This window comes from Lottia gigantea (assembly GCF_000327385.1).
Source record: "Lottia gigantea unplaced genomic scaffold LOTGIsca_6, whole genome shotgun sequence".
Classification (NCBI taxonomy): Eukaryota; Metazoa; Mollusca; class Gastropoda; family Lottiidae; genus Lottia; species Lottia gigantea.
Window position 1 is genome coordinate 2,204,108 of NW_008710049.1, and position 15,165 is coordinate 2,219,272.

Below are 15,165 nucleotides of genomic sequence, written 5' to 3' on the forward strand. Positions count from 1 at the left end.
TCTTTATTTCAAATATGCACAACATAGTACAATAAAATAATTTTAAGTGAATTGTAAAATAAATATCTTAACAACATACAATATAAGCAAAGTGTAATGGAAATAGAATGAAAACTGCAGACTTTATGACAGAAGTAACTATGTGAGAGTATAACAATTAGTAATCAAATCATCTACTTACACTAACACTGGCAATATTGACATTATTCTGATTTTCGTCAATAAACACATTTTGATTTTCAAGAGTAAAAATAGGGTTGTTATCATTGATATCTGTTAATATAAAATCAACTGTAGCTCTTGCTGACTGTAAAATATAATAGGAATAATAAGCTTAAATTAATATGCAAAAAAATAATAAACCCAATACATGTATACATCAGTTAAACCATGAAAAAACAATAACCCTTTAATATCTAAGATAAATCATAAAATATCAAAGCTACGAAGATAATATTTTGACCTCATATCAATTAAGATACTTATCCCACCCTTCTTATCATTTTAAAGGGACAGGTAGGCCATTTTTTAACCAATCATACATTCGTCTCAGAAAATGGAGCAAATCTGTTATAGTACTCACAGCTCAACGTTGAAATTTGAGCATTCAAATACATATGTGTCCAGAACAATCTGCATTTGAATGTTAAAATGACGACTTGTAAATTTAAGATACTAAGTATTTTTAAAGGAGTTATGCGATTTCCGGAAATTTCTAGTACTTCTGAAGACTATTTACAAATGTTAACCCTAAAATCAACCCTGAAATGGCACACCTGTCCCTTTAAGCATTTTTTCAATGAGATAAATACATGACAATTAATTTATCATACATGTGAATACCATTCAGATTATCGGTGCTTACAAAGATACAAATTGAAAACTCAAAAAATGTGTGTTGTTGATGTTACAATATCCTTTGAAGGAATGTTTGAAATATCTTATATAACAGTTGATTCAGCTCAGAACACAAGGCCACAAAGATAAATCATCATTATTGTTTTGTTCAGGTACAAAATAATCGATGTTTGTTATTTTTAGGGAGGTAGGACTTGAGGAAAACAACAGCTGTTCTCATCAAATGCATCAATAAAAAAATCCAAAAAATGAAACTTCAATGATAATGGAGTAACTTACTCGTAATTGGTTATCTCGTACTTGAAACACAACAGTATGATTATTTATAAATTCCCGATCTAGCTGTCTTCGTGTTGTTACAATACCTCTGTAATTAATAACATATATTTACATTTCTACTATCACTCCCTTCAATAAACCAGTTAGCCAAACCGGCTAATAACTGTAGTTTGTCACGTGACAATAAGGTGTATGAATACATCGAAAACGAAAACAAGGATTGACCCAAGTTTTTTACCTAGAGTTGGAAAGCGATTTACAATTATTCAAATTTACAATTGTTGTTAATATTTCAATGGAATAATAAATATTTGATAATTCTTTCATCAAAATAAGACTGTCGATTTATAGAAGTATATTGTTAGGGGCTTATCTCGGGCAAAAATTAGAAATTTCATAACTATATTCAGGCACTTTCAGACATTTAAATGGATTAATTTCGCACATTTGACTTATACTTGAGCTCCAGGGTTGAGAGTTGGAGATCTTCACCTCCCTAAGAAAATTTTAGGATTTTTCAGAATTTTGGGGCTGCTGGACAAACTGCATTTATGCCTTTAGCAAGCATGAACTTTTCTTTAAAATTCATACAACTAGAAATAGACTATTATTTTAGGAAAATATTACCGAACCATATATATATACATACAATTTTTATGTATATTGGATGAGAAATGAAAATTTACAGTATTGTGTACAGACAGAATCAAGATACCAGGTTGATCTGTTTGTTAGATGAAAGTTAACGTCTGCTTGGTTGGAAGAAAATATATGTCACTATATATATAGTTTAAAGTTTACTTACGTTGTGCTATTAATTTCAAAGTAGTTTCCACCAGTTGTTTGATTTTGAAGTGGTAATTCTGATATCAAGCTATAGATTAAAACATCATTATCATCATCAACAGCCTACAAATCAACAACAGTTAGTTCAAATATAGGTAGGTAAACCACTCCTCGTTCAAAAATTGAAATCAATGGATTGTCACTCAAGAATGTTTATGGCAAATTAATTTTCTTGAAATAGGTTTAACTTAGTCAATAGTGCTTCCTCCATTTCACACATAAAATGGAAATATAGGTCCTCAACTTAAAACTAATAATAAAGGGGTATAAAGGGGAATCAAGCAAGAGTCAAATCACTTCCAGTCAATCAGGATTGACTTCTAAGTCTAGAACATAGATGAAAAGATAAGTGCTTACTTTTTTCTGGGGAAACCTAACTTTTGTGTACATTTTGAATAAATAAAAATTGATATAAGTCTTATTTTATTTCCTATTCAATCCATTTTGCCCAGTTTGCACAGTGACTTATTGCTTGTTTTATGAATTAGGGTGTCTGTTATCATACTGAGGTTCATGTTTAATAGTTATGAAAGTAACTACTTACAGGTAGTTGAAATACGGATGCACCAATAAGAACTCCCTCACTAACGTAGTTAATGTAGTTGTTAAATGGAATGGATGGACCAGTGTTTATGGTAGTTGTTCTAACTCGTACCAGTACAGCAGTTTGCGAAGATCTACAAGTAAAAATAGGCTTTAGCCACAGCAGAAATTTCAGCCTAAGACTTATTTTTCCACTCAAAATTGTCAGATCAATTGACATGATTGTCAAAATATATGTTCAAATGGAGAGATGATATGAAAAAAGTTTTGTTGCAGTCTAAAGAATTTCCAGCTGTATTTGTTTTATGTCCTATTGTATTGTCAACAAGTTGATAAAATAAGAATGATGACCTATTGAAGACCTCAAGGCTTTCTGCTCTAGATACTGATTGAAGTCTCAACCCATGAATCTTGACTTGACTTAAAGCTACAAATATGAATATTTTACCTTCGCTCATTCAAAGGGGCATTATCTGTAGCTCGTACAGTTATAGTGTAATTTTCACCACTGCCAACACTATCAATAAGACGGATTAATCCATTAGAATCTATAGTGAATTTATTTCTACCATTATTATCCACATTTTCTATACTGTAGATTATTTGACTGTTTTGTGTACCAGCACGGTCTGCATCTTGGGCTTGAACCTTAAATAATAATATAAATCAATAGGAACGCAGGTCAGTTGTCTGCAGATTGCATAGTGTGAAAATCTGAGTAACAATATGATATAAGTTCTGTTTTAATATTTCTAAACCAATACTTCTTATAGATATATTAAAGATGGGTTCCCTTATTTTCATAAATGAAAATGCTAATACTTATATGAATAGAAAGTAGAGGTGTTCTTATGACTTTACCAGTTTGTCTCACATGTCCATAATTAATTCATAATTAGCTAAATTTGAAGAGAATTGCCAGCAGAATTCCAATGAGTGACTGATCAAGAAAGGTCAAAATGTCTTTATTTTGTTTATCCAGACTGTACAAACATGGACATTTATGATTGGTTGAAACGTTTAATTATATACAATAAGAACAAAATGATGTGATAAAGAATACATGATAATTCATTAGAAACACCATTAATCAAATAGTTTGCTTAATTTGACACTAAAAAATAAGAAAAACCCATCTTTAAAAAAATGTGAACTATTAAAAGATCACAAATCAGAATACCAATAAAACTATGTTTTTCTTATGGCTAATGTCATGATTTTTCATATACATATATAATACCCTCATACATGGGAAAATTACCCTGTGAAGAATAGTGATCTGAATAGAGCTATAAAGATTCACCCAATAAATCTGATGTAGCTAAAAGAAATAATATATCAACTGAGAAACCTAAATCAAACTAATTGTTGCAACAAGACAAAAGTTGTATAAACAACATAAAACATCAACTTACTGTTACAATGTTGAGTGGATTCGAATTTCCATAGTTACCAGAAGCTATTTCTCTACTATAAATAGATGTTGGGAAAGTGGGTGTGGCATCATTTACATCCACTACATTAATAGTCAATGTAGCTGTTGCAGAACGCATTGGGTTCACATTTTCTACTACACGCACCTAAATTACATAGAATTAAAAAATACATTTTACTCTCAATATGAGAAGCTCAGTGGACATACCATACAGCTGGGTACATAGCTCTGACCACATACCTGTATAATCAATATTGACAATGTTCTATTTTGACCAAAGACATTGTGCCAAATTCTCTGTAACTTAGAGCATTTTTAGCTCCTTTTGAGCCACATTATATGAAGTGAAACTATATATGTATTAAAGGGAATAGTACACAATATTTTTGACCAATCATACTTTAGTCTCAGAAACAGGATTTTTTTTTTTAGCTAAGCTAAGCAGTAATAGTGTTCACAGCCCACTGTTGAAATTTGAGCCTTTAAATCCATGTGTCTAGAATTATCCGCGTTTGAAAGTAAAAAAGACGAGCTGTCTTTTTTTAAGACACTGCCATATATAGAAAAGACATCTATAGAAATAGGAAAGGAAAGTACTAGTACTTCTGAAAACTATTTACATAATTCAAAACTTAAATCAACCCCCAAAGATGGTGCACCCACCCCTTTAATACCTAGTCATATTGGAATACATCCTATACTCAAAGAAGTTTTTGAGCAGGTAATAAGAACTTTGATATTTTTTGTAGAATGTATTAATCAGCACTGTAGTTGACATAATTTAATATTTACATTTCTTCTATCACTCTCCCTTCATTTATTTTGTAATAAATTGTAGTTTGTCATGTGACAATATGGCATATGAATACATGTAGCAAATAAAAATGTGGTCTTAAGAGCATTATTGATGTGTAAATGCATTGCATGACATTGTCATTTATTCATTGATGATCATGATCATTGATCAATCGTGTTTTCAAACCAATAATGACATTGAGACCAACGTTAAATTCGTAAATATATACAATGTGAGTAGATAGAAATGAATATACCTGAATTACATGTTGAACAGTGGTTTCATAATCCAGGAGTATATTGCCTGTTATAAAGCCTTCTGATGTAACAGAGAATAAATTACTGTTGACTACACTGTACAAAAAAGTAGTGACTGGATCCGAATCTCTCTACAAAATATACAAAGATAGCATGCAAGATTCCTCAGATTCAGATGACTGCAGCCTCTATGTCAATGTTAATAAAAAAAAATAGGGCAATAAATCTATGTCAATATTTTCAACAGATGAAAGAATTAACTCAATTCTTATAAATTTTCTCCATCAACAGAAATTAATCAACAAAGCACATAACTGCAAGATTCTGTGTCTCTTAGCAAGAGACTTTAGCCCTTTGGTTTCAAATTTTTCATTATTGAGTTCTTAAATGCTTGAAGCTGTTTATCCCACTTGACAATTCTATGGCCTGTACTCGGCCCCTCGGCTTATGATTGAGATTCATAGAAATGCTAATGTACTTATTAAGACTAATTTGCCTGTATTATTTGTATAATTTGCAAGTATCCATGTGGTCATTTATCCATGGTACCACTTTAACTACAAGTGAGATAGTATACATACCCTATCTGTATCAACTGGTAATAATCTCAATGCCTGTGAATAATCAGCATTGGTTACGATAGTTCCACGTGCAGAATTCTCTTTAATATAACCTTGACCTTGACCCAATGATGTACTAATAACAGGATCAGCTTCATTATTGGCTAGTACTGAAACAGTTACAATGGCACTACTGTACCTCCTTCTAACAGTCTGTTCTTCAGCCTTAAAAAAAACATAAAAATCAAATTGAACTTTTTTAGCTTTTGTTCACAAAAGCTTGTATTCATGATAACTTAATGGCCTGCAATACACAATGTTGATGAATTTTTGGTTTCAGACTTTTGGAAATAGATTAAAACTGAGAAGATGAAAAAAGATGTTACCTTTATATAAAGCCTGATAGTTGTATCAATTCTCCTAATAGTCTGAATTTGTGTTAGAAAACCTTGATAATAGTCAGAACCTGGTTCAGGGTCAGAGGTTCTGATTGAGAAAGATGATTCATAGCCTGCTGGTATAGCTTAAATAAAATAACATCATAGAATTCTTTAAATTGTTGTCAAATGTATGAGTTTTCATTCTACCTTTCTGCATCTTATGCCACAACAAGCAGTGTGTAATTTTATCAAGACGAAAGAGCCACAAAGCTTAAAGGTTAAAGGTATAAAGGCTTAAAGGTATATCACTCTATCTATGATTCTTTGAAAATGGGTTCTTTTACTTACTTTCTTCAATACTGAATTGAATGGGTGACTTTATACTAACATCTTGGTCTCTAGCCCTTATAATTTCAGTCTGCATTACAGTATTTAGCAGTCTCTCAGGATATGGAAATAGGACCATTTGTGAGTTGATTGCCACAGGTGTCAAAGACAACTGTAATATAATCAGACAAATTTAATCAACTATTCATTCTTTCATTCATTGAATTGGTACTACTACTAATTTATAATGAGCCAAACAAACCAATCATAACCATTCAAATAGTTCTGAACTCTTGTGCTCAGTCCCCCGTTTCACTACGGTACGTAAGTATTTACAAAAGTTTTATACTTACGCATAATGTAAGTATTTACTTACGTCCGTTTCACTAAAGCATGCGTAAGTATTAAGTAAAAAAAGTGGCGTAAGTATGAAAATGTGTGACGTAAAATCAATACATGGTGACGTAAGTCACGCTAGGCCTAAATAAATCGTCTTTCACTGTCACCTTTGTCAAAATGGCATCATCCGCAAGAAAACATAACTGGTTCAATAATGAAATATCAACATTTTTCGAAGCTGTTATGAAAATTTTTAATACAATATGCGCCAAGTTTAGTACTGGGGTGATCAGTATAACCAAACACGAAGCATGGTCGGTGTAAGATAAATAGACCTAATAAAATATTGAAATGAACACTTCTAAAGTTAAACTTGCTTGGTTAGCATTGTCCTAAACTCTAAAAGCAATTTTGAAATCATTAAATAAAAGACACGTGAATAATATGGATAGGGTAAACATGTGCCCTCGATAAAACACATGTGCTTCGAATGTACTTATGCCTGCTTGTAGTTGACTTAGGATTAAGGCGACATATTTACGTAAGTAAAAATTTACGTCTTTTAGTGAAACGCAAATTTTACCTACATATTTACTTACGTATATATTTATACTTACGTACCTTAGTGAAACCAGACTCTTACTGATTGACATTTTTTATCAAATGTTTTGGATCCTTTAATTATTTATGACGAAAAAGATCTAATTTAAAATTACTTGGGAATCTAGAGCCAAAAATAAGCATTATAAAAAATGCATTCTACAATGAGCTTAAGAATCAATTAAATACTTACTGAGGGCACACTGGTAGTGTAACGTGGACTATAACATATATCAGATATACCATTATTAAATACAAAACATGTCTGATAATTGAACACTGGTGGCAAGTCATCACCATCTTCAACTAGTATAAATAATGTTTTAAAAGCCTGTAATCTTAGGTTATTGCCTGTAGCTTGATCCTGCAATAATAATAAACATACTATTTAGATCATCACCATCATAGAGCAATCAAATGAATTACCTTCGGACAAAAGCAAATTCACTTCTTCAAACCAAAACAGATTTTTTACCATGCAATATTAGTTCAAACTGATTCCTAAAATAACTCATATTATATATTTTTCATTTTGGGGGTTTTCAATAAGGTTCATCCTTGTGTGAAAATGAACAATTTTATCAAGTTTTGGTTAAATCCATCAAGAATTTTTCTGTTTTTTTTTTTAAGAGTTCATTCATAAAAAGTTTCATCAAAATCCGTAGAAAAGTGTGCTTTCTACTAAAATGTTTACAAGCAAATGGGTGACATGGGTGACATCAATATACACATTTCATGTGGGCGTATAAAAAGGAAGATATTCTAACACAGTAATAGAAAATTGTGGCAAATAACATTAGTAGGATTTTCAGTTGAACTTACAGTTGCTGAGATGTTTACACGATATGTAAGTGCATTTCTTGACTTCAACAATTCAAAATCCAGTACATTTCTAACAGTAACCACTCCTGTCTCCTCATCAATGGCAAAAGCAAAACTTGGATCAAACTGAAAAGAACAAAAACAATTGAAGACAGTTTTGCAGTCAAGTTAATATATGCCATTATAAAAATGAAAAAAAAAATCCATATACTCAAATTCAGTTTCACACTCTTTTTTACTATACCAGGAGATGGATGGATGGATGGACATGGGCAACAGCAATATTTGCCCACTTTTACCCAAACCCTATTCCCTTTTACAAATCAGCTGACATGAGACAGAATCTGTATATAATGTGACATGCTGACATATGGTTATCTCTTGTCAATACAACCCCAATTAAACAAACAGTCAATATATTTGTCAATCAACTGCATAGTTAAGCATTTAACAAAGTCAGTGTACTTACCAATTGTGGAGTAGCACCATTTGACACAATTCCAAATTTGATTTCTCCATTTTTTCCCAGATCTATATCAGTAGCTGAAACGTCTCTGTAAACTGTGTTTCCAACAGGTGTCATCTTAAATCATAAATCAATTGTACCAGTTAAGACTAGGAATCAACAACAATGACCATATATATTGCCATCTTTACAATGTCAAACTATTACAAACTGAAATCCAATCAAATCAATTCTATGATACAATAAAGGTGGCTATTGCAGTCTATGTATTAGACGCAGTTCGTAAAAGCCTGATATTGTGAAGATAAATTACAACCATAATATCTTGTTACCTTTATCACTTCAAAACAAAATAAATTCTCCTGGAGTAAGAGGCCTTTAATAACTATTTATATGGTACAATTTGATGATTGTTCATTGTCCAATAAAAATGACTTGGTTAAACTGCAACCTTTCCCCTAAATAATAGGGCTGAGCAGAACTGTGACTCCTTTACAAAGTACATGCTAGTGTATAATAGATGGAATCAGTTTGTATAGGTTATGTATGACTTGAATTAGTCCTGCCATATCTAGATTTGATCTAAATGTATTTAGTATTGTATTTGTATTAGTATTTAGTGAGTTGATCAGATAGTTGATTCTGAAAGTGACTTCCAATTATCAGTAGTTTTTTTGGTTTGTCTAGCTTCAGGTTGTGGCTGGACAGAGTTAAATTTCTCATATATGAAAGAATTATAGTCTCTCTTCATTGAACACTCAGTTGTATTTCTTTTATCATGTGGCATCATTCTGGTCTTAATACAGTGGACAAAAATGTCACTGTTTAATACTACCCCTTGCTTTTTATTTTTCAAGAAGTTTGCAATCCATTTATGAGATGTCTTCCTTCATCTATCCTCAAAACTATTTTCTGGAGTCCATGGTGTGGTTGGGAGCTTTTCAGAAATCTATTTAATATTATGTCTATTTGATTTCAATCATCTAAAGCATCTGTTACCTGGTAAAAAGCATTCTAGACACTTTGTTATAGTAGATCTGCCTCATCCATAGCAATACTGTTCATGATGTTTTTCACATAATAGATTGTTATTCTCTACTCTCTACATGCTCCATAATCTTATCTTTTACAATTGATTCCAATGTTTTGACAATCAGGCTTGTGAAGCTGATTGGTCTGTAATGTGAAGTATATAGTTTGTTTTGTTATGAGTAGTAAGAATGAGGCCTAATAAAAAAAATTATTAATGTTATAACACACCTCATTAATGACAGTTGAATATGTAGCAAGTGAAAATTTTGGAACCACATCATTGGCATCAAGTATGTTAACCCTTAAATTGTAGGTTCTCACCTGAAAAAGATACAAAAATTAGTACCAAGCAAGGAGCTCGAGCTCGGAGTAGAGCCTGAATCCTGGAGCCGGTAATGCATTAGAGTCTACCGGTAGCCTACCATTGGCCTGTTTTACGTCCTACTTTATGCACTGTTTTCCTATAGGTTTCGGCAATATTCGATAACATTTTCATGACATCTATAAAATGTGAATATAAGATCAAAATTATCACAATCGGAATCAGACTTTTGGAATAACCAATGGAACAATGGTAATTTTTTGATATTATGTATAGGTTGTATTTCGATGTTCAGTCATTTTTCCGCCATATTGTTTACATCATACGCGAGCTAGAGAGTCAGGCGCGAGTAACTGAAACGTAACTACGGACAAACATATTATATAATATGAAGTGATTACGTATTAGACCAATCTGAACTATGCATAGAATAACACTTACTCTTCCAGAAGTTTGCAGCGAAGTACACTGTAACTGAAAATCGAAGAAATTCAAAGCTGGAGGTCCCTGAAAAAAATTGTAAATTATGAATGTTACTTTATAGGCTATGTGGATAGCATAGAGAGTTATGTCGATACTGTAGCCAAAGAGTTACATATACATGTACCCTAACTTTATGACTGTAGCCTACATATCACTGCGTAGACAGTGACTGTTCGCTACTCGACCCAGTGGCATGCTCCCGCCCCCTCCCCTCACCCCAAGAATTTAGGCTTGCCCGGTTCTGCCTCCGTCAAACTTTCAAATTTCTTATTATTGGATATAGGGGAAAATTGACTGGGGTCCCCTCTTGGCAATTCTGTGGCCATTACTCACTTCAGCCACCTCGCCGAATGATCCTTAGAAACGGCACTAAATCGATTGGCCCAGTGATTTTTATGAAATCAGTGATTTAGCCTATAACTGATACTGAACTGTGAACACGTAGTAACAATCACAGTCCGTGGCTGATCTAACCTATGGCCCATTTAAAAACAAAACTAAATCAATATAATATCATAGACTTACATCACGATCTACACTTGCGATAAGTCGTAGAATGGTTTTATCCGTGGTGGTATTCAACCTCAACGTGAAAAAGTCATTAGGATTGACATTGCTGGTTCCCTGATTCAAATTCAGTCGGTATGTTGTTTGAAATATGCCGAACAATCTTATTTCAGCTTCATATGCTGGATCATTTGGAAAACTGTCTGAAAAAAAAAATTTTGAAACTTTTTTAGAAACAATTTATGGATGAGATCTATGGGGGGTCTTTCTATTTTTTCTAGAACAAAAAGTTAAAGGAGAACCAAATGGACCTGTGGCGTATTTAGAAGACCAAAAGCCTCCCCGCAGAAGGACACTATCTCATTTTACCTCCTCCCCCTCCTCGGACATTTTCTAGATATACCGCTGAAAAGGACAAAGTGCAAAATCGTTTGGTTTTGGCTTACATACGTGCGCTGTCCTTGCCTAGAAAGCAAAAAACCGAAGCCTACGGTAGGATAGATCTATAGGTCCATGGACCTATCAATCAGGGGCTTGGTGAATTCGGCAATATTCGGTCAAAACAGCGGCGGAATTCGGGCAATCTCAGATATTTTGCCACCCCCCCCCCCCCTCCCCTAGGACGTTAACCTGGCTCCGCCACTGGGTCAAAATAGTCAGACCAACAGGCTCAAACCCGAAGAAAGTGTGTATCATAATATTAAGTCAAATTCAGCTATTTGGAAATCGAGGCCAATGACGGAGAAACAATGGAAAATATTGGGACCTTAACAAGGAGTTTTACCTGGCATTGTTTGTTCCAGAATATTAACAGATAAAGTGTCTGTAACATCATTATCAAGGGGGTCGCATATCTCTTGTCCTCTTGTTGATGACACCAGCAGCAGTATGAATATCCAGATTGTCGGTTGACCATGGTCTTTCCACCATGGCACCATTGCAACTTCTCACTAATCTGTAAACAAAAACAAAATGAATAATGTTTAATAAAATCTGTACCAGAGGACTCAATTTAATTATCGACAGATCATTCATTGCGGAATGAACAATCCTCTCTGATCAAGTAAAAGAATATCGTTGGAATGATGAGAGTCTTAATTTTGAGCACCATCCACTGCAAAGATATAATATATCGAATATAAAAATCTGACAATGGTAACGTCGGCCCGTTTTAAACAGCGGAAATTCTATCTGAAAATGATACGACAAAAGTAAAACTTGAATCGAAGAAATGATATAAGATAATATAGACCTACACTTAACTTGTATAGTCTACGAAATAATATAATATCTTATCTTTACAAAAACAAAATATGTTCATAGTTTAAAATAAAATTCAAAATAATATGATGTTGTCATATATCCTGTTCCTATATGATCTTGACACAATACAGGGTATATGTGTATTGTGATGAATTTATGGCCTGCACATAATTTAATTTTTAGTGTTGAGTATTACTTAAAAAATAGAGATAGTTTTCTTATAACGTTTGTTAACTGTTATTAATATTGTTACGTAGGCCAATACAGTAAAATGTGATCGGGAACTGTCTGCAACCATAAGATCCTTTTCTTCCTTCAATTTTCTCTCTCTTTTGTCACCATGTATGTAAAAAATTAAGCTCCGACAATAGGCCTACGCTCTTTATAAATTTGTGCACGACAGAAACTCTTATACACGGATGCATTATCTGTAAATTATCTGTACGTATTTTACATAAGAGTTTATTATTAGTCTTCAAATAACTTAGCGGTTGGCTGCATGCCCCCACCTGAACAGTTAATTTCTAGAAGTCGTAGAGAGTAGGCTTAACTTTCAGGGCGTTACGACCGCTTCAAATAAAAAGATAGCTTGCGTTGCAAGGTAACATACGCCCACTGGCAGCTGTCAGAAATAATAAAACAGTCTTTAGTGACTAAAGTACGAATTTTCTCATATTGAAGAAATTATTTATGCTGAATAATTCCACAAAATTTTTTAAAATCAATATCAATAACCCAAATACAACAAACAGTTAAATCACACAGCTCTAATCAAGGGCAAAAAACAACGTTTACAAAGTCAAGGGCAATAACTCAAAAAATGTTCATAAAATATATCTCTTGTTAGAACTTGTTCAAGATCTTATCAATTCCAATGATCACACCAAGTTTCATCAGAATCGGTTGAAAACTGTAGCTTCTATTGTGCTCACGAACAAATTTTGACGCGTTTTTACAAAGTCAGGGGCAATAACTCAAAAACCGTTCATCAAAAATGCGTCAAGTTAGAACTTGTCCGAGATCTTATCAATTCCAATGATCACACCAAGTTTCATCAGAATCGGTTGAAAACTGTAGCTTCAATCCTGCTCACGAACTATTTTTAACAAATTTCAACACGTTTTAACACAGTCAAGGGCAATAACTCAAAAACTGTTCATCGAAAATGCGTCAATTTAGAACTTGTCCGAAATCTTATCAATTCCAATGATCACACCAAGTTTCATCAGAATCGGTTGAAAACTGTAGCTTCAATCCTGCTCACGAACTATTTTTAACAAATTTCAACACGTTTTAACAAAGTCAAGGGCAATAACTCAAAAACCGTTCATCGAAAATGCGTCAAGTTAGAACTTGTCCGAGATCTTATGAATTCCAATGATCACACCGAGTTTCATCACAATCGGATGAAAACTGTAGCTTCAATCCTGCTCACGAACAATTTTCAAGGCGTTCTAAGTCAAGGGCAATATCTCAAAAACCGTTCATCGAAAATATTTCAAATTCGAACTTGACCGAGATCTTATCAATCTAAAGCATCACACCAAGTTTTATAAAAATCAGATAAAAACTGTAGTCTCTATAGTGCTCACAAGAAATGTTGACGGACGGACGACGACAATATACGACCACATATTCATGTGGGCGTATAAAAAGGTTAAAAATTTGCGCAGTTTGTGTCCTGCTCGGAAGGCATTGTGGTCTCATAAGTGATTTTTATGGCCATATACAAACGAAACACAAAACGTTTCACAAATCCTTTCAGTCATGTCACAACTGCGACCATTTGCGATCTTACAGCGACATGAAATATACTAGTCGCACTCACGCGCGAGGAAAACTAGAGAAAAGTCCCTTTAACCGCAAGTTATGCGAAAATATTGCGTGTAATGGGCTCTCATACTGTTCAGGGAGATGTTACATCGATTTTCTGACGACCTTCTTCATATACACCGCTCTCAACGAGTTGCTGAAACAGACCTCCAAACATTGGCGTTTGTTTTGAACATGTCGTAAAATAAACGCCGTGTCTCAGCGAATACTAGCGACATGTGCCCTACCCACTTATAAAACGCATATGGCAACAAAAACACGCTGAGCCGACTTTCCTTCGCAGTTGCAGGGCAGTATTCGCCTTTCTTCAATTTCTCATTACTGATTAATCAGTTTTTTAGGCATTTTCAGGAGTTGATTTAAAATTTGTAGAAATATTACAACTGTACTAAAATTACAAAGTTTCTCTTTTTATATATTTCGGGCCCAAGCTTATGTATGAGTAAACATTTTTTATTTTTATCCGAGTTATCATTCTGTATAAAACCATTTATGTGACATACTCTACAGACACCGACCGGCGAATAAGTGGTCCGTTTCGGGTCATTGGTAACCATTGAAAATGTCTCCGAATATCAGCGATATCCATTTAAATCTTAGTTTTAATCTCAGCACGGTAGAATGATCGCAGCATGTGTAACGAGATATTTGATGCTGTTCTATAAAAGTGTGTAAAGAAATTATTATTGCTATTTCAATAGAAGGACAATTTTGAATATCTCATGCATTGACCTAGGGTACAAATTATTTTTTCAAATTGTCGTTGTTCAGGAACAAAAGAATAGTCCGAAACTGTCTCTGTTCTAGCCTCTTATATGGGGTTTCAAGCATACTTCGCAATTGTTCGTAATATTGGCAGAGCTGAAACGAGAAACCATCTAGGTTCAATGCTTATTACATATGTGCATATGTATGCAGGTATATTCTCTCTGACCCTCACAAGTCGTCAAAATTGACAAAATCAACTGTTCGGGCTACATATGGATAGTTTGACGGTCAATTGGGACTGTAACTATTTTAAATTGCAATAAAACTATATAGGTCCCTGATTCTCAATCAGTTTCTGTGACTCCCATTAAGATATATTATTGTATAAGCCAACATGTAAAAGTCCTATATAAAACAATCGTCAGAGTTATCTTTCGAGCGTTTTACCAATTCATGTTTTTGTTAGAGTTATATGCCACTGCTACAGAAGCATGGCTTTTCCCACGTCT